Source organism: Drosophila takahashii, chromosome X, assembly GCF_030179915.1.
Source record: "Drosophila takahashii strain IR98-3 E-12201 chromosome X, DtakHiC1v2, whole genome shotgun sequence".
NCBI lineage: Eukaryota > Metazoa > Arthropoda > Insecta > Diptera > Drosophilidae > Drosophila > Drosophila takahashii.
The window spans coordinates 22965334-22978030 of record NC_091683.1 but is presented as its reverse complement, the minus strand read 5'-3'; the positions used below and the strand labels follow the sequence as shown (position 1 = coordinate 22978030).

General features: G+C 37.1%; 1 long non-coding RNA gene across 1 annotated transcript; it reads right to left on the bottom strand.

Moving 5' to 3' along the window:
• Positions 1-10139: 10139 nt before the first annotated feature.
• LOC138913758 (uncharacterized) lies at positions 10140-10806 on the bottom strand. The gene is made up of 4 exons (XR_011419588.1): positions 10667-10806; positions 10507-10609; positions 10327-10449; positions 10140-10275 (listed from the first exon to the last, which is right to left on the bottom strand). It is a non-coding gene; the product is annotated as an uncharacterized lncRNA (long non-coding RNA).
• Between the last annotated feature and the right edge of the window lie 1891 nt (positions 10807-12697).

Sequence of the window (12697 nt, the reverse complement as noted above, 5' to 3'; positions counted from 1 at the left end):
ACCGAGTTTCCCCCGAATAGCAAATCTCGGTGTCACAGACGTCATTGTTGACGGTTTCTAAATCCCCCGTATTTTGCCGGACGTTTTGATAAAATTAACCAACTTACAAATGTTTCCCAAAAATATAACTTTATTTAAGACAACTCTAATGAATTTTATGAACTTTCTGCATACTACGATTTTTATATTTACTTCGAGTTATATTTAAAAATATTCTTTTTATAAAACCTATCGAAAAAATGAGCTACAAAAAATCAGTCGGCAAACCGTCTACCTGACAGTGTTACCAATTAGCTCGAACTTTAAAATACCAAATTTCGGAGTTCTGGCGTAAAGAGTTATCGAAATATAATGTAATGAAAGGTACTTAGGGCCGGTTTCTCGAGTCCCTGTCAAAGTCCCTGATAGCTATCTGTTCGAAAAACTTAAAGACCAGATAAACTGTTCGTAAAAGCAAATCCGCTTTCTCGACTGCTCTAATTTATATGAACGAGAAACAATTACAGAGTGCTGTTAACGCACAGAATTGTGCTGTAAAGCGCAAAAAATGGCGTGCTTCGATTATTTCATCAGCTGTTTGGGTATAGTTCAAAGGAAATGTCAGCTGTGATTTCGTTTCTTCTTCTTAGTTGGCTTTGGGAAATCAGCTGTCATTCTATCGAGTCAAAAACGCTTAACAGGGACTTCGAGTCCCTGTCAAAGTTAGCTCTCACATGGATGCTCGAGAAAGCCAAAATGTCTTAGCAGGGACTTTATCTGTTCGAGAAATGTTAGCCGGCACTCGAGAAACCGGCCCTTAGTATTGTAGTTAAAAATGAAACTTATTTCTGGTAAAAATTGCATGGTAAAAGAAGTTGTATTTATTGAGAAATTAATTAAAACATGCCGCCTTTGCAAAATGGTGGCATCGCTGTCGTGAAAAATGTCCTATTTTTTCCGGATAACACGCCGGCCGGCTGTGAAGAAGAAGACATGTGAGTAAAAAGGTAAAAATATTTTGTTTATAATTAATTTAGACTAATAAAAATTTTCAGGGGTAAACATAGGTCACCAGCGCAAGACGCCATATTCTTGCGATTCATTCGGGATAATATCGAAATTGCTAAAGGATTTACTCAGGGCGGCCGCATTCTTGTGACCACTGCTTGAAAGGACCTGGCCAATGACTTAAATCCCCATGGACTACCATGCAAAACCGCTTGTAAGGATCTCCTCTGCGTCCCAGCCTCTCGCAGTTTATGCCTTCGCAAGTCTATAGAGCAGATGGCATTTTTGTTCGCTTTCTTTCTTCTTCTTTCTTGCCAACTTACAAATGTAAATTTATTCTGTGCACAATCTCATTAAGGGGTTATATATCTTTTTGAGCGAAAAAATTGAGGGACCTTTTGGATTTTTTTAGGTTGTAGCCATTATTTTATGACACTGAATAATTTACGAAGTTATGGCAATTCTCTCGGAACCCTTTTTTTATAGCGGCTTGCGGTGACCACGATAGAAGTCCAGCAGGTCAAGTAAAATCAAAAAACCAAAAAATGTTTATTAGTATAGAATTATTTCCAGTTCGTGAACGATTATTTTCAAGAATATTTGGTTTTTTCTGCATACTGTAACAATTTTTCAAAAAGGTTTTTGGAGTTCTAAAATTTTTATTAAAAAATTCTGATCTGCGAAAAGAAAATTGGCGCATAAAAACTGAATCGTTCACGAACTTGGCACAATCATTACGAATAATTTAAAAAGGAATTGAAGAAGATCGATCAAATAGTTCTTGAAAAAAAGGTATATAACCCCTTAAAACAATTTCCAATTTTAATATTGTATTCTGTGTTTTTTGTTTTTGTGATTTCTTTTGCCTTTCCTTTGTGCGTTGTCCGTAAAAGCTACACCCAAAAAAAAATAGTCATAGAAACGAAACTATTGTTACATGAATTCTACACTATTGAGTTTCTAATTTGCATCAATAAGATGAGTATTAGCTTACTACTTCCGAAAGTATTAAATTGAAACTTTCGAAGTTATCAATTCGAAACCAACGAGTTTAAAATGTATACTCACTGGTGTACTGAAATTCAGGATTCTAGTTTATTTTGTATACTATTTGGTATAAATGCTATGATATTTGGTATTAATTTAATACTATTCCGTATACAAAGTATACTATGTTAGCAATCTGTAGTATACATTTCATACTATTTTAGCAAAGCCAGTTAAAATATTATACCCCCTACTAAAAACACAAAATTTAAAATTGTTTTTTTTTTACATATATTTGTTACATTATATTTATTATTTTATGAATTTTTTACATTTTTATAAATTACTGAAGGTAATTTTTAATTTTTCACGTACAAAATATGTGCTTACGTATGCATTTTGGGCAAATGCTGCCGCTAATTTGGCTGATCATCTCCAGAGTGAACGCCGATCAGGTGAACGCCAAAGTTTGGTTAAGGACGCTGTTATTGGAGCATTACGCTGGCCACGACCAGAAAAAATCCAAGCCCATGCTAAATGCGCAGATAGCAACATCCTTACTTCCCGGGCAGTTGGAGCGGCTTTCAAGTTGGTGTCGGTGAAAGGGCAGAAATTAGTAATTAGTTAAGCATTAAGACGCATTTCAAATATACTTACTTTTTAAATAAACCGGAAATAAACCAAATATAAACATTTTCACAATAAAATTGCCTTAAACAGACCGCAGCGTCGTTCACCAAATACGCTAATGTCAAACCCTTAAAGTACTAACGCGTCGAATAACATTAAAATGCGGTAACACGTTTTCTGTTCGAAATTATCAGGTTCCACACCAGAGCATCCTGGCTTCACACCAGGAACAAAAATCGAAATTGCGGTATAGAAATTAAACTCAGGGTATAAACTTAATACTATTTAGTCTTAACTTAATACTATTGAGTCTGCTCCTTATATTATTTAGTATTGAATTAATACTGGCAGCTTAATACTAGCTGTAGTATATTATTAACACAACCGTTATTAAATTTAAACTTTCGGTTTTTTTTTTGGGTGTACAGTGCAGTTTGTGTTGTTGTTTTCTGCACTCGCATTAACTGCATTACGCTCCCGCTCTCCCGCACTCTTGCATTCTCTCTCTACTTTTCCCTCTTTCGAAATTTTAAGCGTGCGGAGTCGGTGCTCTTGCGGTACTTTTAACTGCTCGTTTGCAAATTTCGGTCCCTACATTTCTGTTTGATACAGTGGGCAAAATATTTATTATTTATGGGGTCGGAAACGTCTCCTTCACTGCGTTGCAAACTTCTGACTGAAATCATAATACCCTCTGCAAGGGTATAATAACAGCACCAAGAGTAGAAGGTAATATTTCAAAAAACCCCGAAGCTAGAATTTTTTTAACCTTTTTTCGATCTTTCCTATGGAAGCTATAAGATATAGTTGTCCGATCCGGACGGTTCCGACTTATATACTACCTGCAATAGAAAGAAGACTTTTGGGAAAGTTTCAAGCCGATAGCTTCAAAACTGAGAGACTAGTTTGCGTAGAAACGGACGGACAGACGGACATGACTAGATCGACTCGTCTAGTGATGCTGATGAAGAATATATACACTTTATGGGGTCTCCTTTACTGAGTTGCAAACATCTGACTCAAATCATAATACTCTCTGCAAGGGTATAAATATTATTAATCAGATGATATTCAATTGGAGAAAATTTGCACATACTTAAAGGAATCACTTCAAGCTCTTTATATTTAACCTTTTTAAAGCTGCCAAGATGAGGAAAGTATTATATGTACTGTTTTTAAATATTTCTTTAACTTTTCATCTGGTATATATGAATACAAATCATATCCTTTTTTGTACAAGATATTGCGGAATTTTACATGTCCAAAACAAGTAACAGTCTGTTACTTGTGATCAATCAGTGATTTTCAATAGCCTTTTTTATTTTATTGCAGAACAAAGAATTTTGGGCAAAGCATTTAGTTTTGCTAAACTGAATTTCCTCAACTGTAAATTTTTTACGATATAATAGAAGTTAATGGACATGTTAATTGCTATGGAAGAAACTATGTTTTTTTCTAAGCGAAATGTTTTTAGCTTAAGACTTAAGAGTTTTGTGCTTTGCCTCAAAAGGAAATGTCCACAAATGTTTCAACGGGCCAGATTCCATTACAATTCTATGACAGTGATTGAGGAAGTGATGTTTTGGCTTCAGAGTATCCTGAAATGGGATATTTTATTGCTTATTGTGAAATATAATAACATCTCTTAGCCAAAATTCAGATCTAGCATGCGTTCATAATTAGCACTAAGTGGGTATTGTTAGTTAAATTTAACTACTTACCCGAGAATATACATAGAAGCAAACGCTTCTCCTTTTAGACTTTTAAGCAAAGTATCCATTTAATATGTTTTTGGAAAAACTCACTTGAAGTCGGTAACACTTTTAAGAAAACACTTTTAAGTAATACGTTTTTCTTGTTTTCTTGTTTTCTTGTTTGAGATTCTTTTGGAGTACTTAAACTTTTACATGCATCTGCTTCTGACTCTTAGATATCCTGTCCTGGGCGTACTGGAAAAACTTCTGGGTTATCTGGGTAAAAAAAACGATTTTGTAATATTGTGCATTGTAATATAGTTATTAGTATAAAAAATACTTACTACGGATTGGGTGCGTGTCATAACGCCCGGTGTCATAGCGCCCGCGGGTGTCATAAGAATATATACATATATATATATATATATATATATCTAGCTAGAATATCCTCCGCTCCTTCAGTCGTAATGCTGGAAATCGTGTCTAGACACGCTTCGAATTCTTTTTCGGATTTGTCCCAGAGTGAACGGACTTGTTCTTTACGGACTTTGCAGGTGTGAACGGACGGAGCTGCAGCTCCTGGAGTTTCTATGGTCGCTCTGAAATGGCTCATACGGTCGGACACCGTGATGAACCGCGCAAGGGCTGCAATTGCGATGTCGTTGCTTATTTTTGCTTGAGAACGAGTTGCTAGCGACTTTACGGACTTGGTCTGGATTTGCGACCTAACCTTAGGCGTGAGCGGATTTAGAGACAATCGTTTCTCATGGATCGTAGGAACAGACAACTTCTTGTCGCCTGCTTGGCTGGCTACAGAAGTTTCGCTCTTTGCCTTCGATATTGGTTTTGGGGCTACTGGGCTTGAGGTGCGCGCGAATTACAGTATCTAGGTATACTGTGGGTTGAGTCCCAGGGGTGTTTTCAGTGTCCAGGTATATTGCGAGTGAGTCCAATGGGTGTTTCGATAAGTTTTAATAAATCAGAACCTCTTTCGTCTTCGGTCAAAATTATAATGATTCTTTATTGTCTTCGAAACTAAGAACTAACTTATGAAATAAGTGCGAATGAGAATGGAATGGAAAACGGGAAGAGGGGAATTTGCACATCTTGCATATTTGCGTGGCTGTCGATGCGGTTGGTTTCGGGTGACGGAGAGACGGCTGGCTCTGGGTGACGAAAAGACGGCTGGCTCCGCTAGCTTCCGCTGGTCTCCAGACTCAGCGTTTGTGCACACAGTGAATGGGTTAATGACCATTTATCTGTGTCGCTGAGGCTTGGGGGGCGGCGGTGTGGCCGCAACAATGTGTGCGGTAACTCGCGCGTGGTGATGCGGATAGCGATCGCGTTTTATTTGTGGTCGGAACTCATAACTTTGTTTTGTCTCCTGGCATTCCAGAAATCGGATTAACTGGACAAACCTGTCTGGCTTTGTAAGAGTTAGACCCGCCCGGAAAAGTCTGTCGTGGAATGTGGTCACGCTGTTGCGCATCACCGGGATTGATTCGAAAAGAAAAGGAACGACGAAATGGATAACTTCCGGAAGATACAGGTGCGGCCCCAAAATTTCGAAAATCCTAACAGCTGAATGTTAACAATGTCAATGTATAGTGGAGCGATGCGACCAAAAATCGTTGGAATTAATTTGATTTTCGGGTTGGTGTCCCGACTATCTAATACCCGTCACCCAGCTAAAGGGAGTGCGAACGCTGTACTCGGGTTTTTTTGGGCTTTCTACGAGGTGCAAAATTCGAACTTGGGCTTAAAAAAAATATTTCAAGCTAAAAAATAAAAACTATTTCCAGCAGGCGGGTTCTTTTATGCAGAAAAATATGCGATTATCACCATTCCTCTTATTTTGTTTCTTAATAATGAAATCTATCGCTGCCTCTGGCATATTGCCATAGCTATTTCTGCTGACTCTCTCCAGCTGACAAGCTTATCTTTCTCAGCTCCATATTCATTTTACATATTTGATGATCTATGAGATGTTTCACATACAATATTAGGATCAATAACATCTATCTAATATTCTTCAACCTTTTTTATTTTGTTAGATAACTGCGATTTTAAATTAACAATCTCGCCTTTTAATGGATTTAATTCATAATTTACAATTTTTTATTAGCTCCACTACATTTAACATTGTAGTATTTGTTACTGCCTGATTGTTTGTAGGCACTGGTGGAAAGTTCACTGTGTGTAGCATTTTATTACTTGGTCCAGCATGCTCTGAAAATTTGTTTTAATTAAAATAGTTTTTTATTGATGATGATTTTTTAATTGTCCGGAGCAGTGAATTATTTGTTACGATCACTATTTGTTATTAGGATTTTAAGGGGATTATTCCATTTATTTATTTCCACCTAAATTTTTAGATCAACACTAACTTTTTTATTTCATCGGTTATTTTTTAATTTAAGGGGATTATTACATATCTTAATTTCCTCCTTATCATTTGAATAACACAAACTTTTTACTTCGTCGGTTGTATCTGGGTTTTCTTAAGCGCACTTATTATTTTTTCACTTTAAAATCTTATGATTTTGTTTTAAAGTCTTTCTATAGAATTTATAAACGCGCGGCCCCACGCTGGGCGCCAATTAACTTTCTTTTTAGTGAGTTGATTAAAACATTTATTTCTTATTTTTAACTTCACATATTCACCATTATAATTGTTTCATAGGTCGAACCTATTTCACTGCTCACTGCTTTTAACTTTTTATTTATTCGAACTTCTAGATTCGATTCTCAAAATCGGACTGCCGGGACTCAAATTTAATGATCAATAATCAAACCTCTGCTTAAGATATTTATCTCAGAAAACTGATTTAAAGAATGACTCAAGAGAGTCGGAAAAATGATGAAATTTGGCCATTAAAATTGAAACCGAAATTCTGCCAGAAATTAGTGCTTACCCTGTGCGGACTTCAGGGTTTTCTTAGGGGCTCTGATGTTTGCAATATTGGCTAGGGTATCCGTTTGCTGCGGAGTATGTGGAACTGGGAATAATTTGGAGGCGTAGTAAAAATAAATAAATAACCGCGGATTTATCCCGGAGTCAGTCAGAGTTATTTGAAAATTAAAGTTGTTCCTAAATTGGGTAAGTGCCCCTAAGTAGTGTGTCATATAACTTTCATGTTTCTTTTCCTGTCTTTTTTTGGGATGGCCAACACGTTCTTAAATATATTCACGAAAAAAATCCAGTTCTCGGAACTCTTGCCTAACTGACTGTAGAGTCAGAAAAATATATTGCCTGAAATTTAAGGTAATTTGGTTAAAATTTGTACCCAAGGAATTTTGAGTGGGTTGGATGTGGTAAAGCCTTTGGGCTTTACGGAAGGGGTTTAAATTAGAATTCCCGCTCGGGCTTCGCTTGATGCCGTTGGGCTCTCCTTGACGCGGGTTAAAGTTTGACTTATAACTTTGGCCAGATTGGTTTGCTTTATGCTTGATTGCTGGACTGGCTCCCTGGAACCTTGATGAACCCTGCATACTTCCACTTGGAGCATAGTTATGCCACGTATTTCTCAGTGCCCTATGGCTAGATTGATGCGTCTGTGGGAGTCTTGGTCTGTAATTTTGGTAGGTTTGGTTGAAAGTTGTCCCTCTGTCCGGCAAGGAAGGCGTTGGTGATCTCAGTAGAATAATGTATGCTTTTATTTTATTCATTGTAAGTGAGACGTGATTGTTAATTTATAGGTAAAAGCCTTCTAACTTCTGGTTCCCCTGAGTTATTTGTGTCAGTTCGTATTCTAGTTTACCAACATCCCGTTTATCAGCGAAATGCAGTGCCAGTACCCGTTTGACTTCAGTCCAGTCGTCATTCCGTACGTTATAAGCGTTAAGTGCCATATCGGCGTTTCGCCGAATTTTCTGTCTAATCTGAATAAGTACTGACCTATGTATATAGGGGGTTCTCCCGAATGACCTCGTAATCGTTCATTATGGATTGAGCTCTATTGATCAATTAAATGTATTTTTCAGAACCGACCTCAAGGGTTAATAGTTCCTTAACACAATTCCTTAAGTTCGTCCGTGGGCGCTTAACGGTAGGGGTATATCCACCAACGGGTTGCGCTGCTGAAAGTCCGTTTCGATTACGTTCACACTGAGTAACGTTCTCTCTTGTTTTTTTATTAATTCTCGCACAAGTCAAGTCAAGTCAGTGAAGACAAGACTATTTTCCGGTTACTTTATTATCTTTATTCTATAGAAATCCGTTCAGATAACTATAGTTTATTTCTGTTAGGTTTACAATGTTTATTATTAAGAAATACGTTTCTATAACTGATTTGAAGAATTGATCCGGTCTTGCAACACCTTTGGGATCCATACTAACTTACACAAATAAATAATTAAAAAATAACAACAACTAAAATTATAAAAATCCTTAAAAAAATGTAAAAAAAAATGACTGAAGCCTACTGGTTCCCGGTGTCGCTACTTGGGAGGATCGGTCTCCCAAGACAAAAAATGTCCAAGGAGAACGGTTTATGTAACCGTCTTGTCAAAAAAACTGGAGTGCCAGGTTAGGGTCACTCCTCGTGGGACTTCCGACTGGATATGCGCCCAATAAAAAAAATCTGAGCCAGGTCAGTCGTCGTGACCGGGCTAATCTCTTCCTGAATTCACTGGGTCTGGTCGAGCCTCAAGGGGTTTCTCGATCCCACTTCCCAGCTACTTTCTGGATCCTTTATATCGGCACAAAATTATTTTATTTATTTATTTTAATTATTACTGTCGCGCTGCTGCAACCGCGCAATCGACGATGTCGTTGCAAGGAGATTAAAACTTAAACGAACTTATTTAACGCCCTTCCTCGACTTTTAACTTTTTCTATCTCTTCTTCTATCTGTCTTCGCTAAGCCATGGAGTAAAAACTCCGTTGTTTCAAATTCAAAAATTCCGGGTTGTTGACCCGGGTGACCATTATTCCATGCCACATGGCTAAGTTGGCAGGTCTAGGAACACTGCTTGCTGGTTTGTTAAAAACCAGTTGGCAGGACCTCACCGATTGCTGGATAACCTATCGATTACCTAAAAGTGGCCACAACACACACTAATGCATAACCCAGCGATTCGAAGAATTGTACTTTGTTTTTGGAATTTCACGTAAACAAGTTTTAACAGATTTATAACATATGTACACATGCATATGCATATGCATATACTAACTATATGGGCGGTTCTTTTACAATCTGAACGGATTTGGCCAAAAATATTTTTTCACATTTTTGATTCATTTATTTGATGTTTGACGTGCCAAATCCCCATCGCCTCTACCAGTAATTTACGAGCAGTGTCGTTTAGTTTATTGAAGGGACCGTAATCATTATAAGTGAAAAAATAAAAATTACAATTGAATGATTATTTTGTAAGCGGAAAAAATATCGCTCAGAAATAATGATTATTATGTGAGCGATATTATTTCGCGTAAAAATATCACTCAAAGTGCGATTGTAGCCGTTCTGTACGGAATTTCAGAAAGATTTAAATTTGTGCTTGTAGGTAGAACCACGGGGCACATATTGAGTTAATAAAATAAGGTGTTTTCTTTGTATAAACTTTTAAAAACGCGGTTATTAGTTTACATTTATGTATATATTAGCAAAACGACCTAACAAGATGTTATGAACTATTCCACATACATAGATCCAACCCGACATGTGGGCTGGGTGTTAGTGTGTTGGTCCCCCGTGCTGTAAGCACGAGTTCGATCCCCTTTTTTTTATACAAAAGCCAACCGCTTTTTAAGCGGTTTATACAAAGAAAATTTATTTTTTTAATATTTTAGGCGAAATAATATCGCTCACAAAATAATCATTTTTTTTCGCTTACAAAATAATCATTAAATAATGATTTTTATTTTTTACTAAAAAAAATAATCATTATTTTCGGTCCCTGGTTTATTGCTTTCCGAAAATTTTTTATAAACAAAACAACCACAGCAATGCTCTTGCAGTATTTTCTCAATATCCTGTAATTAAATTTAAAATTAAAAAAGGCTGGTTGATACTTGAATATTTACAATAAAATCTGCGGATCCGCGCTTCCTTCAATCCTTGGTGACTTTTGATAAGGTACTTGCTTCAGGTGACTGTGGCTTTTCGACTGTCTCAAATGAAGCTTGTTTAAGTCCAGTGTCGAAACCCTGAGAGAGAGGAAATCATGTTGAATATGAAACAAAACATTTATTAAAATAACTTACCTTTGACCGCTTCCAACTAATTAAATGATTGGTAAAATTAATTTTTTCCTACAGCTTTCTTAATCATTTAAGGATTCAAGTTCCCTTATTGTTATTGATTCAGCTGAAATAAAAATATACATAAATCCCAGCGAGTTAAAAAATTCACGGCAATACTTGCGCGTGAGTTATGGTTAGCTCCTTCTGGATGTGTCCGAGGGGGGCTTCAAGTTCTTTCCGTAGTCCTCTGGATTTCGACTTCCAAGATCTTTTTGTTCAATTCAATTTAATACGATTTGAATATAGAGTAAAAACGTCTGCTGCGTTTGAAGTAAATTTCAGAAGTGAAGTCATATATTGTTCAGCGGTGGCCGAACAATATTATACACTAATACAAGGTGAAATAAAGAATTGTTTATACTGCAATCCGTTCCAAGTGTTCTGCTTGTATCATATTTCCTGTGGCGAGGGGTCGGGGTATCCTGTTGCGATGTTATCAAATGTCATCATCATAATTGCATCCAAATGTGTGGGTACAAGTGGCCGCCCAGTCAGCGTACCATTTCTAGGGTAGCTCTGGGAGGTTTGGCCGGAGGCTCGTTGCCTACCGACTGGTCGGTAACTCGTGCAGAACTGGGTAAGGTCGTGACGTTATGGAAATTTATAGAACTGCACAGTTTCACGCACACTAACACAACACAATGCAAGCATTAGCCAGCTTTTCGTGTACATATGTATGTATATGTACATATGTATTTATTTTTTTGGAATTTCACGTATAAAAAGTTTTAACGGATTTATAACATATGTAAATAAACATATGCATATATAGATACAATGCACCGTATGCACCGGAATTAAAAAAATGGCCGCAATATTTGGAGCGTGCCGAATTGGGATAGGTCGTGACATCATGAAAATTTCTAGTGTAGATCCATAATTATCCCGTTCAAAGTTATAACACGCACATACTGGTATACTAATTTTAATGTTTTTATTTGCGTATAAACTTGTCACTTAACACATTACATTATTACAAATAGTTCATCCCCCTTTGTAGGAGTTGTTGATCTTTTGGTTAGAAGTTTTAGACTGCTCCCTGTTGATTTCCATAACTCCTTCTTAGCTCTCAATCTGGGGCAGCGCTGTCGGTCAAGCCGGCAGCGGCGCAGCGGATTTATGTATTAGCCTTATTTCATATAAATCTTATACATATCTGAGAGTGGTTCTCAGAGAGGGAATGTTATGTGCACTTACATTTGGATCAATTTGTTGCTGTCGCCAAGCTGTGGGAACTGCCGACGCAGCCGCTTATCGCCCTGCAGTTTCACACATGTTATGATCCTTTGCAGGACCTGTGTGGTTTTCGGGCTTTTCGCCGACTAGCTCAAGTCAGGGCCGTGAGTCCCCGGACCCTGCCCACCGCACACATAACAATAACTATAACGCTGACCCTCTAACAGAATATCAACGTTATACAACACAGTAAACTGCACGTTTACATTTAAATCCGTTATTTTTCGTTATTTTTCAAGATCCCGTTATTTGCGCCAACTTTGGCTATTTTTCCCGTAATCAGGACCCAAAAACACGTCAATATGGAAAGTTGGAAAAAAATTGGGGGTAGGAGCTAAACGGAAGTTTATCCTTCACGTTTTTTGGCAAACTAAAAAAAAAAGAAAATCGGTCAAATCCTGATACACGTGTTTACTCTTTTTCCGAATTGGCAAATCAAAAATGTGACCCAAGAAAAGGTGTTCGGTTTGTAAAAGAACCGCCCATATACATATTTATTCTCACCATAAAACACAACGACCATGTGATCGAATCCCCACGAAATTAATAGTTCATCCAATTCATCCATTCCGAAATAGTGGTACCACTCAACTATACTGAAAACTCTTGCAGTGCGACCCGCTTTCGTTGCAATTTTTTGCCACCAGGGGTTCGCAACACTAAAAGTATTACGTTAGGTTAACTATTTCATAATAGTAGAATAACTATTTAAAATAGTTATAGTAGTAATAGTTTCAATAGCAAAAACAAATACACACACGACTATTTTTATTGTTAAAGTACTATTTTTTATAGTTACTGAACTATCTTCATTGGTCAATTTTAACAAGTAAATTTTTTTGTGTATACGTGCTGTATTGAAGCGGTGTACTAATATTTCGTCATGCTTGCTTACAGTGTTATGCTGTGCTGACCG